This window comes from Aquarana catesbeiana, linkage group LG08, assembly GCF_042186555.1.
Source record: "Aquarana catesbeiana isolate 2022-GZ linkage group LG08, ASM4218655v1, whole genome shotgun sequence".
Classification (NCBI taxonomy): Eukaryota; Metazoa; Chordata; class Amphibia; order Anura; family Ranidae; genus Aquarana; species Aquarana catesbeiana.
Window position 1 is genome coordinate 119,991,768 of NC_133331.1, and position 17,194 is coordinate 120,008,961.

Genomic DNA, 17,194 nt, shown 5'->3' on the forward strand with positions numbered 1-17,194 from the left:
AGGGGAACCCCGCACCCAAATTAAAATAAGGAAAGGTGTGGGGCCACCAGGCCCTATATACTCTGAACAGCAGTATACAGGCGGTGCAAACAAGACAGGGACTGTAGGTTTGTTGTTAAGTAGAATCTGTTTGTAATTTTGAACATTTTTAACGTGCTTAGCTCCAGCCAAAAAAACTTTTCTAAGCTTTTTGGAAAACATAGGGAAGGGTTATCACCCCTGTGACATTTGTTTTGCTGTCTTTCCTCCTCTTCAGAAGATTTCACCTCACTTTTTTGTCCCAATGAAAAATGTTTTTTGAAAATTTGGGTTTTTTTGTGGAACAAGGATTGGAAAGCATCAGTGGAAAGGAGAAATTGTTTTCCCATATTAACTCTTACAGGAGAGAATTTCCCTTCCTAGGGGTAGATTTCATCTCACTTCCTGTTGTCTCCTTCCGTTTGCAAGTAGGAGTCGTTTGTAAGTTAGATGTTTGAAAGTAGGGTCCTGCCCTATATACTCAGCAGAAATTTGGGCCTTAGGTGTTGCTGTGGCCACAACACTGTAAGCCCTCACAGGGCCCTGCTGTGAAATATTAGATCAAGAATTGTAATTACATGCCCCTGTTGAACAGGAGCTGAAAAATTAGGCCTTAGGCACTGGTGCTGGTGCCACAACACTGCAACCCCTCACAGACACTCTAGTTGGAACGCAGGAACGAGCCCTGCTGCAAAGTATTGCATCAAAAATTGTAATTACACGCCCCTGTTAGACAGGGGCAGAAAAATTGGGCCTTAGGCACTGGTGCTGGTGCCACAACACTGCAACCCCTCACAGACACTCTAGTTGGAATGCAGGAACGAGCCCTGCTGTAAAGTATTACATCAAAAATTGTAATTACACGCCCCTGTTAAACAGGGGCTGAAAAATTGTGCCTTAGGCACTGGTGGTGGCGCCCAGAACCAAAAATGTTCTTACAAGCTATCAGCGTGATGATTGAGGGGGAAGAGGATAATTACTCAGGGATAGTCACTCAGCATCAGCATAGGCAGTCTTTGAAGGGATCTGAGATTTCAAAAAAAATTATTCGGTTACATCAGCATCAGGTGCTTGGTAGCTGGTGGTGATCCAAGACTCATTCATTTTTATGAAGGTCAGCCGATCGACCGAGTCGGTGGACAGACGCACCCTGTGATCGGTTACCACGCCTCCAGCAGCACTGAATGTGCGTTCCGAAAGAACGCTGGATGCAGGACAGGCCAGTAGCTCAATTGCATACTGTGCAAGCTCTGGCCAGTGATCCATCCTCAAGACCCAGTAACCCAGAGGATTTTCGGTGGGAAAGGTGTCCAAGTCTGATCTTGCCCCTAGGTATTCCTGCACCATGTAAAACAGACGCTGGCGATGGTTGCTGGAACCGATCATACCTTGGGGCTGCGGACCAAAAAATTGTCTGAACGCATCGGTCAGACGGCCACCTTCTCCACCGCTCCTTCTTTGACTGACCGAAGCCTCAGCAACACGTTGTCCAGAAACAGGAGTTTGTAACCTCCCAGTCTCTGGGAACGCGTTGCACAGACCTTTCTGCAAGGCCTCCCGAAGATGTTTCATCCTCTGCTCCCTCTGCGATGGCAAGATAAGGTCCGCAACCTTACCCTTGTAACGTGGATCAAGGAGGGTTGCCAGCCAGTATTGGTCCTTCTCCTTGATACCACGAATACGAGGATCCTTACGCAGGCTTTGCAGGATCAGGGAGGCCATGCAGCGTAGGTTTGCTGAGGCATTCGGTCCGGAGTCCTCTGGGTCACTAAGAACGACATGGTCCGCAGCCACCTCCTCCCAGCCACGTACAAGTCCATGTGTTTCTTGGGACTGATCCCTTAAAGACTGCTGCTGATGCTGAGTGCCAGGCTCCACCTCCATACTGACACAATCTTCCTCCTCCTCCTCTTCCTCCTCGTCCTCTTCCTGTGTGATCGGCGGGCACGCAGGAACACTGTCTGGATAAAGGGGGCCTTGAGAGCTAAGGAAGTCCTCCTCTTCCTGCCTCTGTTCTGCCTCAAGTGCCCTGTCCATTATTCCACGCAGCGTGTGCTCCAACAGGTGGACAAGGGGGACAGTGTCACTGATGCATGCACTGTCACTGCTCACCATCCTCGTGGCCTCCTCGAATGGTGACAGGACAGTGCATGCATCCCTGATCATGGCCCACTGGCGTGGGGAAAAAAAACCAAGCTCCCCTGACCCTGTCCTGGTGCCATAGTCGCACAGGTACTCATTGATGGCCCTCTGCTGCGTGTGCAGCCGCTGCAGCATGGCCAACGTTGAGTTCCACCTGGTGGGCATGTCACAGATTAGGCGGTTCTTGGGCAGGTTAAACTCCTTTTGGAGGTCCGTCAGCCGAGCACTGGCATTATATGACCGGCGGAAATGCACACAGACTTTCCTGGCCTGCCTCAGGACATCCTGTAAGCCCGGGTACCTGCCCAAGAACCGCTGCACCACCAAGTTAAGGACGTGAGCCAAACAGGGCACATGGGTCATTTGTCCCTGTCGGAGGGCAGAGAGGAGGTTGGTGCCATTGTCGCAAACCACCATTCCTGCCTTAAGTTGGCGTGGCGTCAACCACCTCTGAACCTGCCCCTGCAGAGCTGACAGAACCTCTGCCCCAGTGTGGCTCCTGTCCCCCAAGCACACCAGCTCAAGCACCGCATGGCATCTTTTGGCCTGCGTACTTGCGTAGCCCCTTGAACGCCTACGGAGCACCGCTGGTTCCGAGGAAGAGGCCATGGAGGAAGAAGAAGAGGAGGGGGTGGAGGAGAGAGGTGTGTCACAATCAGCATTTTGGAGGTGTGGTGGCGGAACAACCTCCAACACTACTGCACCTTGTCCTGCATCCTTCCCAGCTGCCAGCAGAGTCACCCAATGCGCCGTGAAACTTAGGTAACGTCCCTGTCCATGCCTGCTGGACCATGAGTCAGCGGTAATATGCACCTTACCGCTGACCGCCCTGTCCAGCGAGGCATGGACATTGCCTTCCACATGCCGGTAGAGAGCCGGAATCCCCTTCCGTGAGAAAAAGTGGCGTTTGGGTACCTGCCACTGAGGAACCGCACATTCCACAAACTCACGGAAGGGGGCAGAGTCTACCAACTGAAAAGGCAGCAGTTGAAGTGCTAGCAATTTTGCCAAGCTAGCATTCAACCGCTGGGCATGTGGATGGCTGGGAGCAAACTTCTTTCGGCGGTGCAGCAGCTGGGGCAGGGAAATTTGCCTAGTACAATCTGACGTCGGTGTACCAAAAGCAGATTGCCCACAAGTACTTGGCTGTGACACACCTAATTCTACACCTTCATTCCTCTCACTGCAGGTCTCAGAGAGGACTGAAGGTCTAGTGGGGTTGGAAATCTCAGCTGATGAGGAGCAAGGAGAGATCCTCTTTGTTCTTTGGTGTGGGTCTTTTAGATACGCTTGCCAACGAACTGCATGGCAGGTCAACATATGTCTGGTCAAGCATGTGGTACCCAAGCGGGAGATGTTTTGGCCACGCGAGATACGCTTGAGACATATGTTGCAAATAGCAGCGGTGCGATCTGATGCACTCGTCTCAAAAAAGGCCCACACCAAAGAACTTTTTGAATAACGCGCAGAGACTGCAGCGCCCTGCACATGTGGAGCTTTGGGGTGTGATGCAGTCAATGTGCTGCCCTTAGGCTGGCCCCTGGAGGGCATCCTGCCTCGTTGGTGATGTGCCGCCGCCTCCTCCTCCTCCTCCTCCTCCTCTCTCCTATCAGGCACCCACGTTGAGTCAGTGACCTCATCATCCCCTCCCTCCTCATCACTGGAGCAAACCTGGCAGTATGCTGCAGCAGGGGGAGCATGACTGCCAGATTGCTGTCCTTCTTGGGCACCCCCTCTGTCCGTGCTCATGTTACTGCCTTCATCGAGCTCAGTATCGTCATCAGAGCCTTCCAAACGCTGGGCATCCTCCTGGAGCATGTACCCAACACTGTGGTCAAACAGTTCGAGGGAATCCTCATGAGGACATGGTGGAGCTAGGGAAGGAGTCACTGATGACATTGAGCTGAGGGAAGAGGCCGCTGCTTTGCCAGACAAAGCACCCTGGGCATGGGTGAGAGAGGATGAGGAGGATGAGGACGGCTTGGTCATCCACTCGACCAAGTCTTCCGCATGTTGCGGCTCAACACAGCCAGCTGCCGAAAAAAAGGCCAAGCGTGTCCCATGGCCACGTGCTGATGAGGATGCACCGTCTCCACGACCAGCACTAGACACAGAGCCTGCTTGCCCTCTCTTATTGGCTTGTGACTGTCTGCCTCTCCTTCTTGGCCTTCCAGACATACTAATGGCCTGTAGCTGCACTAAGCTGGGATAGAACACCTGTAATTTTCTTCAAGTAGCTTTATATACTGTAACCAGACAAGCCTGCCTGTCAGTAGGAAGATAACAGGAACGGATCTAGCTGAACACTGTGAGCAGGACGCACTGTACTAAATGTAAATAGTCTAGCTGCCTGACCGTGGTACTAATAGGATCAAATAGAACACCTGTAATTTTCTTCAGGTAGCTTTATATACTGTAACCAGACAAGCCTGCCTGTCAGTAGGAAGATAACAGGAACGGATCTAGCTGTACACTGTGAGCAGGACGCACTGTACTAAATGTAAATAGTCTAGCTGCCTGACCATGGTACTAATAGGATCAAATAGAACACCTGTAATTTTCTTCAGGTAGCTTTATATACTGTAACCAGACAAGCCTGCCTGTCAGTAGGAAGATAACAGGAACGGATCTAGCTGAACACTGTGAGCAGGACGCACTGTACTAAATGTAAATAGTCTAGCTGCCTGACCGTGGTACTAATAGGATCAAATAGAACACCTGTAATTTTCTTCAGGTAGCTTTATATACTGTAACCAGACAAGCCTGCCTGTCAGTAGGAATTTAACAGGAACGGATCTAGCTGAACACTGTGAGCAGGACGCACTGCACTAAATGTAAATAGTCTAGAAGATAACAGGAACGGATCTAGCTGAACACTGTGAGCAGGACGCACTGCACTAAATGTAAATAGTCTAGAAGATAACAGGAACGGATCTAGCTGAACACTGTGAGCAGGACGCACTGCACTAAATGTAAATAGTCTAGAAGATAACAGGAACGGATCTAGCTGAACACTGTGAGCAGGACGCACTGCACTAAATGTAAATAGTCTAGAAGATAACAGGAACGGATCTAGCTGAACACTGTGAGCAGGACGCACTGCACTAAATGTAAATAGCAGGAACGGATCTAGCTGAACACTGTGAGCAGGACGCACTGCACTAAATGTAAATAGTCTAGAAGATAACAGGAACGGATCTAGCTGAACACTGTGAGCAGGACGCACTGCACTAAATGTAAATAGCAGGAACGGCTCTAGCTGAACACTGTGAGCAGGACGCACTGCACTAAATGTAAATAGCAGGAACGGATCTAGCTGAACACTGTGAGCAGGACGCACTGCACTAAATGTAAATAGTCTAGAAGATAACAGGAACGGATCTAGCTGAACACTGTGAGCAGGACGCACTGCACTAAATGTAAATAGCAGGAACGGATCTAGCTGAACACTGTGAGCAGGACGCACTGCACTAAATGTAAATAGCAGGAACGGATCTAGCTGAACATTGTGAGCAGGACGCACTGCACTAAATGTAAATAGCAGGAACGGATCTAGCTGAACACTGTGAGCAGGACGCACTGCACTAAATGTAAATAACAGGAACGGATCTAGCTGAACACTGTGAGCAGGACGCACTGCACTAAATGTAAATAGCAGGAATGGATCTAGCTGAACACTGTGAGCAGGACGCACTGCACTAAATGTAAATAGCAGGAACGGATCTAGCTGAACACTGTGAGCAGGACGCACTGCACTAAATGTAAATTGCAGGAACGGATCTAGCTGAACACTGTGAGCAGGACGCACTGCACTAAATGTAAATAGTCTAGAAGATAACAGGAACGGATCTAGCTGAACACTGTGAGCAGGACGCACTGCACTAAATGTAAATAGCAGGAACGGATCTAGCTGAACACTGTGAGCAGGACGCACTGCATTAAATGTAAATAGTCTAGATAGAAGATAACAGGAACGGATCTAGCTAAACTGAATACAGTGTATATATATATATGCAACACCTGGGATGCATATATATACACAATACACTGTAAGTGCAGCTAACTGACTGACTGTTCTGCCTAATCTATCTAACTCAAATCAAATGACACTGTCTCTCTCTCTCTCTATCTCTCAGCACACCGGAACACACACTACACAGGGCCGCCGTGCAGGCGGCCTTATATAGTGTGGGGTGTGTACTAAATCCCCTGAGCCATAATTGGCCAAAGCCACCCTGGCTTTGGCCAATTACAGCTCTCTCTACTGACGGCGCTGTGATTGGCCAAGCATGCGGGTCATAGTGCATGCTTGGCCAATCATCAGCCAGCAATGCACTGCGATGCCGCGACGCGCCACACGAATTTAGCGCGAACGGCCCATAACGTTCGCAATTCGGCGAACGATCGAACAGCCGATGTTCGAGTCGAACATGGGTTCGACTTGAACACGAAGCTCATCCCTAATCACAAGTTATCACAAGTTATATTTTATATTATGTATTTGCATAATATCTTTCTCAATGATGCGCCTAAAAGTACCCAAAAAATGTCCTTTGTCTAAATATACCTTTCTAGCTTGAATTCCGAGAAAATGAATAATATGGGAATACCCTTTTAAGATGGTCATGTACCATTGGCTTTAGGCCAGATGTGCGGTGAGCTAGCTAGCTAGTTCCCTTATATCTATTAAAAGGTTAACTTCCCTATTTTCCTTGCTAGTAAATTTCCATTTTGACATTATAAAAGCCTTGCAATAGCATTTCATATAAAAAGTTCAAAAGTTCAGGCCCCTTATCTAAAGTATATAGTGAACCAAAGTGCAGCCATTTTCCTTACAGGGATTTCATTCTCCCTGATCACTAATTCCCTAATGCTTGGAGTACCAGGTTTGTTCTGTGTAGAACATAGCCGTGGCTTCTTCAGGCTCAATGTAGAACATGGCCATGGTTTCCTTAAGCTCAGAGTCCGGTTTAATTTTTGCTGCAATGTCAGGAACTTTACTGGTGATGTAGAATAGGAATTTGATAGTGGCATAAGTGGCGATACCCATATCACGATCAGTATCATGCCTGCCTTTTTAAAGAATCCCATAACACTGTCCCAAAATAATCCGAACCATCCCCCAATTCCTGAGAGTGGGTTCCAAGAGTCTCCCAGCCTCCTAATTTGTGTTTGCAGTTTTGCTCTCTCCTCCTGGTGTCATTTAATTATATCATAATAGTCTGGTATCTCTAAATCTTCACTAGGTTTAGTTAAATTGTTCATATATGTGCAACAGAGGTTTTTATCCCCTGTCACGTCACACAGCCCTGTCAGTACCATCATCATCCTCTCTTGACGCTGCTTGATTATTTCTTGTTCAAACAGGATTTTCCTCAATTCCTCATTGATAAAGCCCACATCGGTTGATGTTTTATTCATCCAGGAATCTACTAGTTCCCCAAACTCATTTACCTTTGTTAGTGCATTGTACATGCCTGCCCCACCCATGGAAGCAAATACCTTGTCCCACCAGGTTGTGACCTCTCTTTTGTGTCTCCCGAACTCTAAATGACCATGGGCTAGTATCATCTCAACAGGGGAGTCCCAAGGAGAAGCACCCACGAAAGGGATCATTTCTACCAGGGTGCAGCATCCTGAGGTCTTTCTATTGAGGGGGTATGGGATGGTAGTGTGGCACCAAAGACCGCAGCACACCATCCATCTGTGGGGCATATGAGGGGCGGGTACATCCCCAGGTGAATCTAGGTTGAACCTTAACCCCACTAGGCACATCCAGTCCCCTATGGAGGGTGCCTCATCCTCACGCTCCTCCATCCATGAGCTATTCATATGTGTGCTGACGAGCCATGATTCTGTTACCGAGCTATTCCCTTTTATACAATTTGAAATATTGTAGGAGGACATATTTCCAATGCGCTCATCAGGGTCTGATATGTTGTGTGTGAGAAGTCCCTCTATATCTAATGTCCCATTGGCTATGAGCATTAAATTCACCAGTGTAAAATTCACTACCGTGTCTCTGCAAAATCTACCATTATACAAATCTTTACCTGCTCCATTAAGAAAACAAAATTGCGGACTCCTTGTGTACCCTGTAAAGAGAAGGGGTTTACTATTGGTCGTGATGCTCTCAGGAGGAATGGGTTGGGTGATGTCTAGCAACTGCTCTAGGGCCTTCCAACCATCGGAACTGAGTGTCAGCCAGTTCCCATATGGGAACAAACCCAGCATTCTGAATAATTCTGCTTCCTTGTGAAAGCATGCATCATTATGAAATGATGAGGAATTGAGTCTGGTACTGAGTAAGTTTCAGGATCTAGCTGTGCCCCGTTATTAATACTTTTAAAGTCTGGTCTTAGGAGTTCCCTTCTGGATTATAGGAATTGGAATTTTGATTTGGGGGCCTTTTTCATACTGGTATTATTTAATGGTGCCAAGGGCGCGTAGTTTGATCTCTTGTTTTGAATAACTTGACTGATTCCTCTATCCCTGAGTTTGGCCTTTTTAAATTTGGACACCAGGTTCTGACTTGGTCTATGATTGGGATTCATACACCCAGTCTTTTCTACTCCCTTATATTTGGCTGTCAAGACAATGGCTGCTATGTGGTAATTCCCATCCCTTCTTTGAATATGATACCCTGTAACTGCTTGAGATTGGGCTTTGGACATTTGTCCGGCTACCTGAATGCAGCAAGGATAAATAGGACTTCCCATAAAACCTCGCCGAGTACGGTTAGTATAATTAGAGGGGGGCTGAAAACCACAACTGTTAGTCATCCAACATACAAAAGTGGTTAGTAGAAAAATCTTAAACATGATAAGGATGGCAAAGACTAAGATTATTTGAGTGGTGCATTTCCAGGGCCTCTGTTTGGGTGGATCCTGGAAACCTAGGGGAAATACTTGAACATCTACCACTCGAATGTCATTAGGTTTAAGGTCTCTGGGGCTCCGGAGTCCTCTAGGGAGGGTGCTGCAGGGGGGTTTGGGGGGCTTGGGCAGGGGTTTGAGTTCAATGTCTCTTTCTTTTGCGGTTCTGGGCTTGCTTCTGCAGGGGGGGTTTGGGGGGCTTGGGCAGGGGTTTGAGTTCAATGTCTCTTTCTTTTGCGGTTCTTGGCTTGCTTCCAGGCTTGGTGCTCTTTTTATCCTTGATGCGTGGATCCATTGTGGTCCGTGGTCTGTGAGGATGGCGGTTCGGGTTGCTTTGAGTACTTCAAATGGTCCTTGGTAGATGGGCCCTTGTACCTTCCTTGCTGCAAGCTGCTTTATCAAGACTTTGTCACCAGGTATGAAGGGGTGTGTAGGTTCTGTGGAGAGAGAAGGAAAAGTGACAGCTACCTTGTCGTAGTTTTCAGTAAGGCTACTTACTAGATGTTTCACATGCTCTTCCTGTAAGGAATAAAGATTAACCTCCTCTCCCTCAATTGCTTTCTTCTGGGCTGGCTTTCCCATTAGTATTTCATATGGGGATAAGCCTGTCCTGCTATGGGGGGTGGTTCTTATCTGGAAGAGGACCCCTGGCAGGTATTTTAGCCAGTCCTTCATGGTACCGTTAGTGGCCTTTTTATGTTTGTCCTTGATCGTTCTATTCATTCTTTCCATTACCCCTGAACTCTGTGGGTGATATGGGATGTGTAGCTTCCACTGTATCCCTAATACCCTTGTCAATTCTTTCACCAGCTTTGAAGTAAATGCTGGGCCTTGGTCAGAGTATATGGTAGCAGGAAGTCCATATCGACTGATCCAATGATTGATCAGACACCGGGCTGCAATGCCTGCGGTTTCCCCTGTAACCGGTATGGCCTCTGGCCAAGTTGAAAATTTGTCCACCATCACGCACAAATATTTGAGATTACCTCTCTGCCTGGGCATGTATCTGTAAGTCTTGTAGCGGGCCTGATGGTGGTGGCAAATGTTCATGTTTCCCATGTTGAGAGCCCTGAACATTGTTCTGAGCACAAGTCAGACAAGAGGAGACAAGCTGTTGTACTAGGTCGTGTGCTTTGCGTGTACTGAAACAGTCTTGGTACTTTTTTAAGGGTGGTCTTGGTCCTATGTGTCCTGGACCATGAAGGTAAGACAATAATAGGGACGCTGCTGCTCTAGGTATGCCTATGATTCCCTCCTTGTTTGTCCAGAGACCTGTAGGGTCTCTGGTCAAACCCATATCGGTCCAGTAGTCCAGGTCATCAGCCGATGCCTGTTTTTGCAAGAGTGCTGATGTGTGTTGGAACGAGGGGGTGATGAAATCATTTTGGAATAATAGAAGCTTTGTGTCATGTGGCTGTCTTTCTGCTGCAGCTTTTGCTACTCTGTCTGCTAAAGCGTTTCCCTGGGACTCTAGGGATCCGTCTGTGGCACGTCCCTTAATTTTGATAATGTTTAATCTATGGGGCTGTTGTATTGCATTAATTAGATTGTACACATACCCACTGTTATTTATTTTTTTGTTATCTGCGGTCCGAAATCCGCGTCTAAACCAGATCATGCAAAAATCATGCGCAACCCCGAATGCGTACCGGCTGTCTGTGTAAATGTTCACCTTTTTACCTTTGTGGATTAAGCAGGCCCTTGTGAGTGCATATAACTCGGCTTGTTGTGCGGAGGTTGCGCCATTAAGGTAACCATCTTCTAGAATGAGATTTGGTAGCATTACCACTGAATAGCCTGTCTGGTATTGATTATCCACTGGATGTGTGCAACTCCCATCTACAAAGACGTTAGGGTAATCTGAGTTAGGTAGATCAGTGAGATCTCTGCGAGGTGCTGTGACAGTGAGAAGTTCCTGTGTGCAGTCATGACAGTCTTGGGAAGACTGTCTTGGGACTGGGAGTTTTAGCAAAGCATCTAAGAGTTTGACTGCCGGTGTTACCTCAGCACAGCTTTTGACAGTTAAGTTGTGCGTGTTTGTAAGAATGATTTCATACCCTGATGAATGCTGTGTAGTTATGTGTTGTGTATTCATGTTTTGTAGCAAATGAAGAACACTATGTGAAGTGTATAGGGTGGTTGTAGGCTCTAAGGTGATCTTTTGTGCATCTTTTATGGTCATGGCACAGGCTGCTAAAGCTTGCAGCAGCACGGCATCCCTTGGACTGTTACCGGTAGTTTTTTTGAGATGTAGGCTACGGGGCGGTAGTGGGTGCCATGCATTTGGGCCAGAACTGCAGCAAAGGCATGACCCCTGAGCACACAGTATAGGGCAAAGGGCTTTTCATAATTAGGGAGGCCATGCACCGGAGCCGAGGCCAGTGATTTTAAAAGAATTTGAAAGGCTTCAGTCATTTCTGGTGTGTGACCAGTTTTGGTGCCTGTGCTATTGTTGCCTGCCGTAGCAGGGAGTCATAGTAGGAACAATCAGGTATCCACTGCCTGCAGTATACTATTGAGCCTAGGAAGGACAATAGTGACGCTGTGTCTTTTGGTGGGCCGAGACAAGCGAGGGCTTCGACCCGTTTTGGAGACACCATCCGTGTTCCTTCTGCAATGACACACTCCAGGTACTCTACCTGCTCTTGGCACCACTGGATCTTCTTTCGAGACGCCAAATGGCCCTTGAGTGCTAGGTGCGACATCAGACTCTCGGAATCGACCTCACATTGTGCCCTGCTTTCACTACATATCAGTAGATCATCAACATACTGCAAGAGTGTGGATTTCATTGGGGGAACCCAGTCATCTAAGGTGGCTTTAAGCACCATTGAGAAGGCAGCCGGACTGTCCACATAGCCTTGCGGAAGCCTAGTCCAGGTTAGCTGGTCAGTGGCCAGTTCGGTGGACCATGTAAAGGAAAAGATGTCTTGGAAGTCCTCGTGCACTTCTATATTGAAAAATGCATTTGATAGGTCTAGTACCGTTTATATGGAGGACCGTGCAGGAATATTGATGAATATTCCTGTGATGTCTGCCACTAGTGGGGGTAAAGGTTGTATGCTTTTGTTAACTACCCTAAGATCCTGCACAATCTTCCATTCCCTGCTAGCCTTTTTAACTGGATTAACTGGTGTGTTCCAGGGACTAATTATAGGTCTTAGAATACCTAATCCTAGGTATTCTTCTATCTGGGGCTGTAGTCCCATGATCTTTTCCTTTGGCAAAGAATATTGTTTCTGGAATGTGGGCACTATGTCCGGTTTGAAGGTAGGTACGTATGGTGTACATGGTATGTGTCCTACATCAGTTTTGGACTTTGCCCATATGGGGTGTGTTTCTAAGTATGTAGGAACTGTCATGAAGTAACACAGAAAATCTTGTCTTTTTGGCATCTGTAAATCACAGTGGGGAGATTTGGCAATAATCCCTCCTTGTGCTGTAAAAGTTATATGCAGTTTCAATTTAGACATGAGGTCTCGGCCCATTAGGCATAGGGGACATTGTGGTAAAATTGCAAACTTAGATTTGGCTAATGCTCTGTTCTCCAAGTCACAGACCTCTAGGAGAGGTGTAATTTTGTGTACCACATCAGTTCCATTGATCCCTATAGAGCAACCCTCCGTACAATCTTCACATAAAAATTTTTCATCGTTTAAGCAACTGCTACTAGCACCTGTGTCTAATAGCATACTGACCACTTGACACTTGATCTTGAGGGTGACTTGTGGTAAGATTTTCCAATGATCTGAAAACATGTGAAGTACTAGGGCTGGAACCTGCTCTGGGCATCCCTATTGTCTAAATGGGTTATTGTTTTGATCCTTTGAATGTCCAGAATTACCTGGCCAATTCATTTGCACTCTCTGTTGGGTATTCGTGTTAGCTTGGTTGTGCTGGTCATTTCTAGGGTTAGGTCTGGTCTGACTCTGTGGTCTGTTTGGATTGTATCCTCTACCCCGTCCCCTTTGAGGTGGGCCATTACCACGTCTGGGTCTGTATCCTCTTCTATGTGTACAGTCTGATTTCCAATGTGATAGGTCCCCACAATTGAAACAACCCTGGTCTGTTTGGTAAATATTATCTCTGTTTTGATATTGTTGTCTGTATGCATAGGTGGGCATTGGGAGAGAAGTATACATTGGTGTTATCTCTTCTTTTATTCCAGAGTCCTTTACTATAGTAAAGAGTCCTCCTTTTGTGTTAAAGACACCAGATGTCGCCCTTGTTTGTATGTCTTCCATAAATATCTTAGCTTTTTGTGTTGCCCAGTTAGTATTTACCAGTTTTATAATTTGGGCCGACTTGGGATCCCCGTTATTCATCACAGTACTGACAAATAAGGGGTCACTTTCTATGCCACAGGAGACATGAATTTTGTATAATCGGGAGACAAAAGCGTGAAAAGATTCTCCAGGTAATTGTTTACATGAAATTAAGTCATTGATGGGCATCTCAGGTCTATAAGCTTTTCTCCAGGCAGCTAACAACAATGCCCAAAATTTTTCCCAATCTTCCCCATCCTCATATAGGCTACTTTCTGTCACCCATGTGAATCTCGGCTGTACTGTCAGGATCTACTGTGTTAATGATAATCTGTAGATCCTCCGCTGACATTCTTCCACCTAAACAATATAGTTTTAAGAAATTAACTGCTTGTTTCAGATCTTTGTTAGGCTTGGGACAGATGTCTTTTATTTCTTTAATTGTGCCCACTGGGAGGGGTATTTGTACTTGAGTTGTTCCCATTGTGATAAGGGGACATATGGTCTCTTTGTTGGGTATGGGTATGTCTGTGGTAAACAAAGTCGGAGTACCCGGAGACCCCTCAGTTTGTCCTGCAAAATGGGTGTTCTGGGGGGTTGATGGAATAACCTTAATCTCGCTTATGACCTTCTCTTTGGCCCCTGACTCTTCTGATTCTTTTTCCTCCCTATGTTCTGTTTCCTCCATCAGTTTTTGTTTTTCCATAACTGTCTGAAACCTCTGTCTGGCGGCTCTAGTAACCATTTGTCCCTCTTGGTCTATCTCGTTCAATATTTTCTGTGTTTTAGCAGTTAACTCTTCTATTTTCTTCTGTCTCTTTTGACTTTCTGTTTTGTTGGATTTTTTTTCACTCTCTGTTGTGTAGTGTATATATAGTGTCAGTTAGATTATCTATAACAGATACATATTCTTTGATAGCTCTTCTCTTATTTTCTTGTTCATCTAACCAATGTGTACCCTTTTCCTCAGCTATAGCCAATAATTCCCCCAATGTTAGTTCTAAGGAAGGATACAATTTCTTTTCCTGTTTAACAGTTTTATTTGTTTCTATGGGGGTCTCAGGATTCAATTCCACCTTAGGTTGGTCAATTTTGGGAAACACATAAGGAGGTGGAGAAGATTCATAAAAAGGATTACAAGCCTTTGGAGTATCTAAAAGTGGGTCAGGTGTGGTGGGAAAACGTGAGGTCGGGTTTTTGTATATAGTCTGTGGGAATTTCTTTTTATATTCCTTCAGTGCTTTAGACCATATTTTATAACACTCTTTCATATAGTCATTGTTAGAAGGAAACGGTGGATAATTATACTGTTTATGTTGCCCACACATTTTAGTAACTTCTTCCCAATCATTCTGGCTACAAGGGACATAGGGAGTTAATCCCGAAATTTGCAGACTATGTGACCGTTTTAATATTTGAGACCAAAAAGGATCAGTATAATATTTTCCACAGTTTCCAGACATGAAATCAAATGGGGTGGGTTGTTCTGACTTACCACCAGAATTTGCCTTTTCCAAATGATTTCCCATTATTTATACAAATCTCTATGATCACAGACCAACAATGAATTAGGACAAATTGTATAAGTTTGTTTAAAGAAATGTTCAATAAGACTTCTTACACCACCTACTGTCAAATTTGGTCTTAAAGGAACCTGATTATGAATGTTAAATCTCAGAGTCCAAACCTTTGGATCTCCTTCTTCAAAATAAGGTCCCTTTCCAATTCTATGTACGTAACCTCTTAGACAAGTTGCTTTCAATATTGCCCTAGATCCTTCATACACAAATAATAATCCAAGACTACAATTATAGCAGCGTCCTGCGTGATACCTTTGACTCTTGGTGGCCACCTTAATTTTATCAGACATATCTTAATACATCATAGACGTTTTTTGATGTCCAGTCCTATTTTTTAGTAAAATATTTACAATATTCTACCAGTCCTAGCCAACCTAGCGGGGACACTTATACAATTATTCTTCCTATTAGATTTTTTATATTTTGATGAGCTACTTGACCTTACCAGGTTCTGGAGTCCGGTCAAGCACAAGACCTCCTTACAAAAAAATTAGAGAGACCTTACCTTGGCTTGTCCGGAACTTCAGAACCCCACACTCTAGTACCACTTTGTAAGGGTAAAGGTCAACTGGTCAAGTGCGCCCTCAAACCTTTTCCTTGCTCCCTTAGTTTATCCAATCACAAGAGTACAGGTATCACAAGTTACATATCACAAGTTATCACAAGTTATATTTTATATGATGTATATGTATTTGCATAATATCTTGCTCAATGATGCGCCTAAAAGTACCCAAAAAATGTCCTTTGTCTAAATATACCTTTCTAGCTTGAATTCCGAGAAAATGAATAATATGGGAATACCCTTTTAAGATGGTCATGTACCATTGGCTTTAGGCCAGATGTGCGGTGAGCTAGCTAGCTAGTTCCCTTATATCTATTAAAAGGTTAACTTCCCTATTTTCCTTGCTAGTAAATTTCCATTTTGACATTATAAAAGCCTTGCAATAGCATTTCATATAAGAAAGTTCAAAAGTTCAGGCCCCTTATCTAAAGTATATAGTGAACCAAAGTGCAGCCATTTTCCTTATGCTGTATTAATATTGTAATGTGAAATATGTTTCTTGTATGTCTCATTCTCTTGAATAAAAAAATATGGAAAAAACAAAAACATTGAAAATGCTTATTGGTGGTTTAGTAGATCTCTTAGTTTGGTAAAGGTGTGTAAAGTAACTAGTCTGGGAGCAATTTTGTTACGGGATTCTAGTTTATGTATTTCAGAGGTTAGTTTGTTGACTTGGGAGTTATAGCTTTTTTTTGCCCTAGCTCCCTGTTGAAATAGGATGCCTCTAATGTATGCCTTATGGGCATTCCATAGTAGGTATGGATCATCAACTGAGGTGGCATTCGTTCAAAAGAAGTCCCGAAGATGCTGAGATGACAGCAGAGCTTTTGGTCTCTTGCAGTAGCTTAAAGCATAACGCAGCTTTTGTTGAGAAAAAAACATTCCCCTCTGGGTGATCTGTGTACATTGCAAGGATTATAAGAAACTTTGCTGCAGAGTCCTACCTTTTGTTATTCAGAAAAAATCAATGTGTGTTTCTCTGTGCCTCTATTCTGAGTAGGTCTAATGGGAGTGGCTTCATAATTAACTGTCAGGTGGGGAGCTACAGGGCACTAATGAGGAAATCTGCTGGGCCTGCATCCCTTTAGGCGTGTTCCTATTGAAAGTATCTCTGAAAATACATTTTTTGTTGCAAGGGATGCGTGAAATCTGACTTGTATCTTAGGCAGACTTCTGGGAAAATTGGTGAGTCAATCACATAAGCAAGAAATGATGTTTCTGGGGAGTGGTCAGTACACATTCTATTTTTTTCCCAACAAAAGTGGAGTTACCCTTTAATGTTACAGCACCAGAGGGGAATGGAGGGGGAGTCATTCTGTTCTTTGCACCATGGTCAGACCATGTAATATCATGGATTTTAGAAGACACTCTTTGTAACAACTATTTATCTGTAAGGCATATATCTACAGTGTCTTGCGAAGGTATTCCCCCCCTCTATTTTGTTACATTACAGCCTTTAGTTCAATGTTTTTTTTTTTTAATCTGAATTATATGTGATGGATCAGAACACGATAGTCTAAGTTGGTAAATTAAAATTAGAAAAATATATACATAAAACTATTTCAGAAATAAAAAACTGATAATTGGCATGTGTGTATGTATTCACCCCTTTGTTATGAAGCCCATAAAAAGCTCTGGTGCAACCAATTACCTTCAGAAGTCACATAATTAGTGAAATGATGTCCACCTGTGTGCAATCTTAGTGTCACATGATCTGTCATTACATATACACACATTTTTGAAATGCCCCAG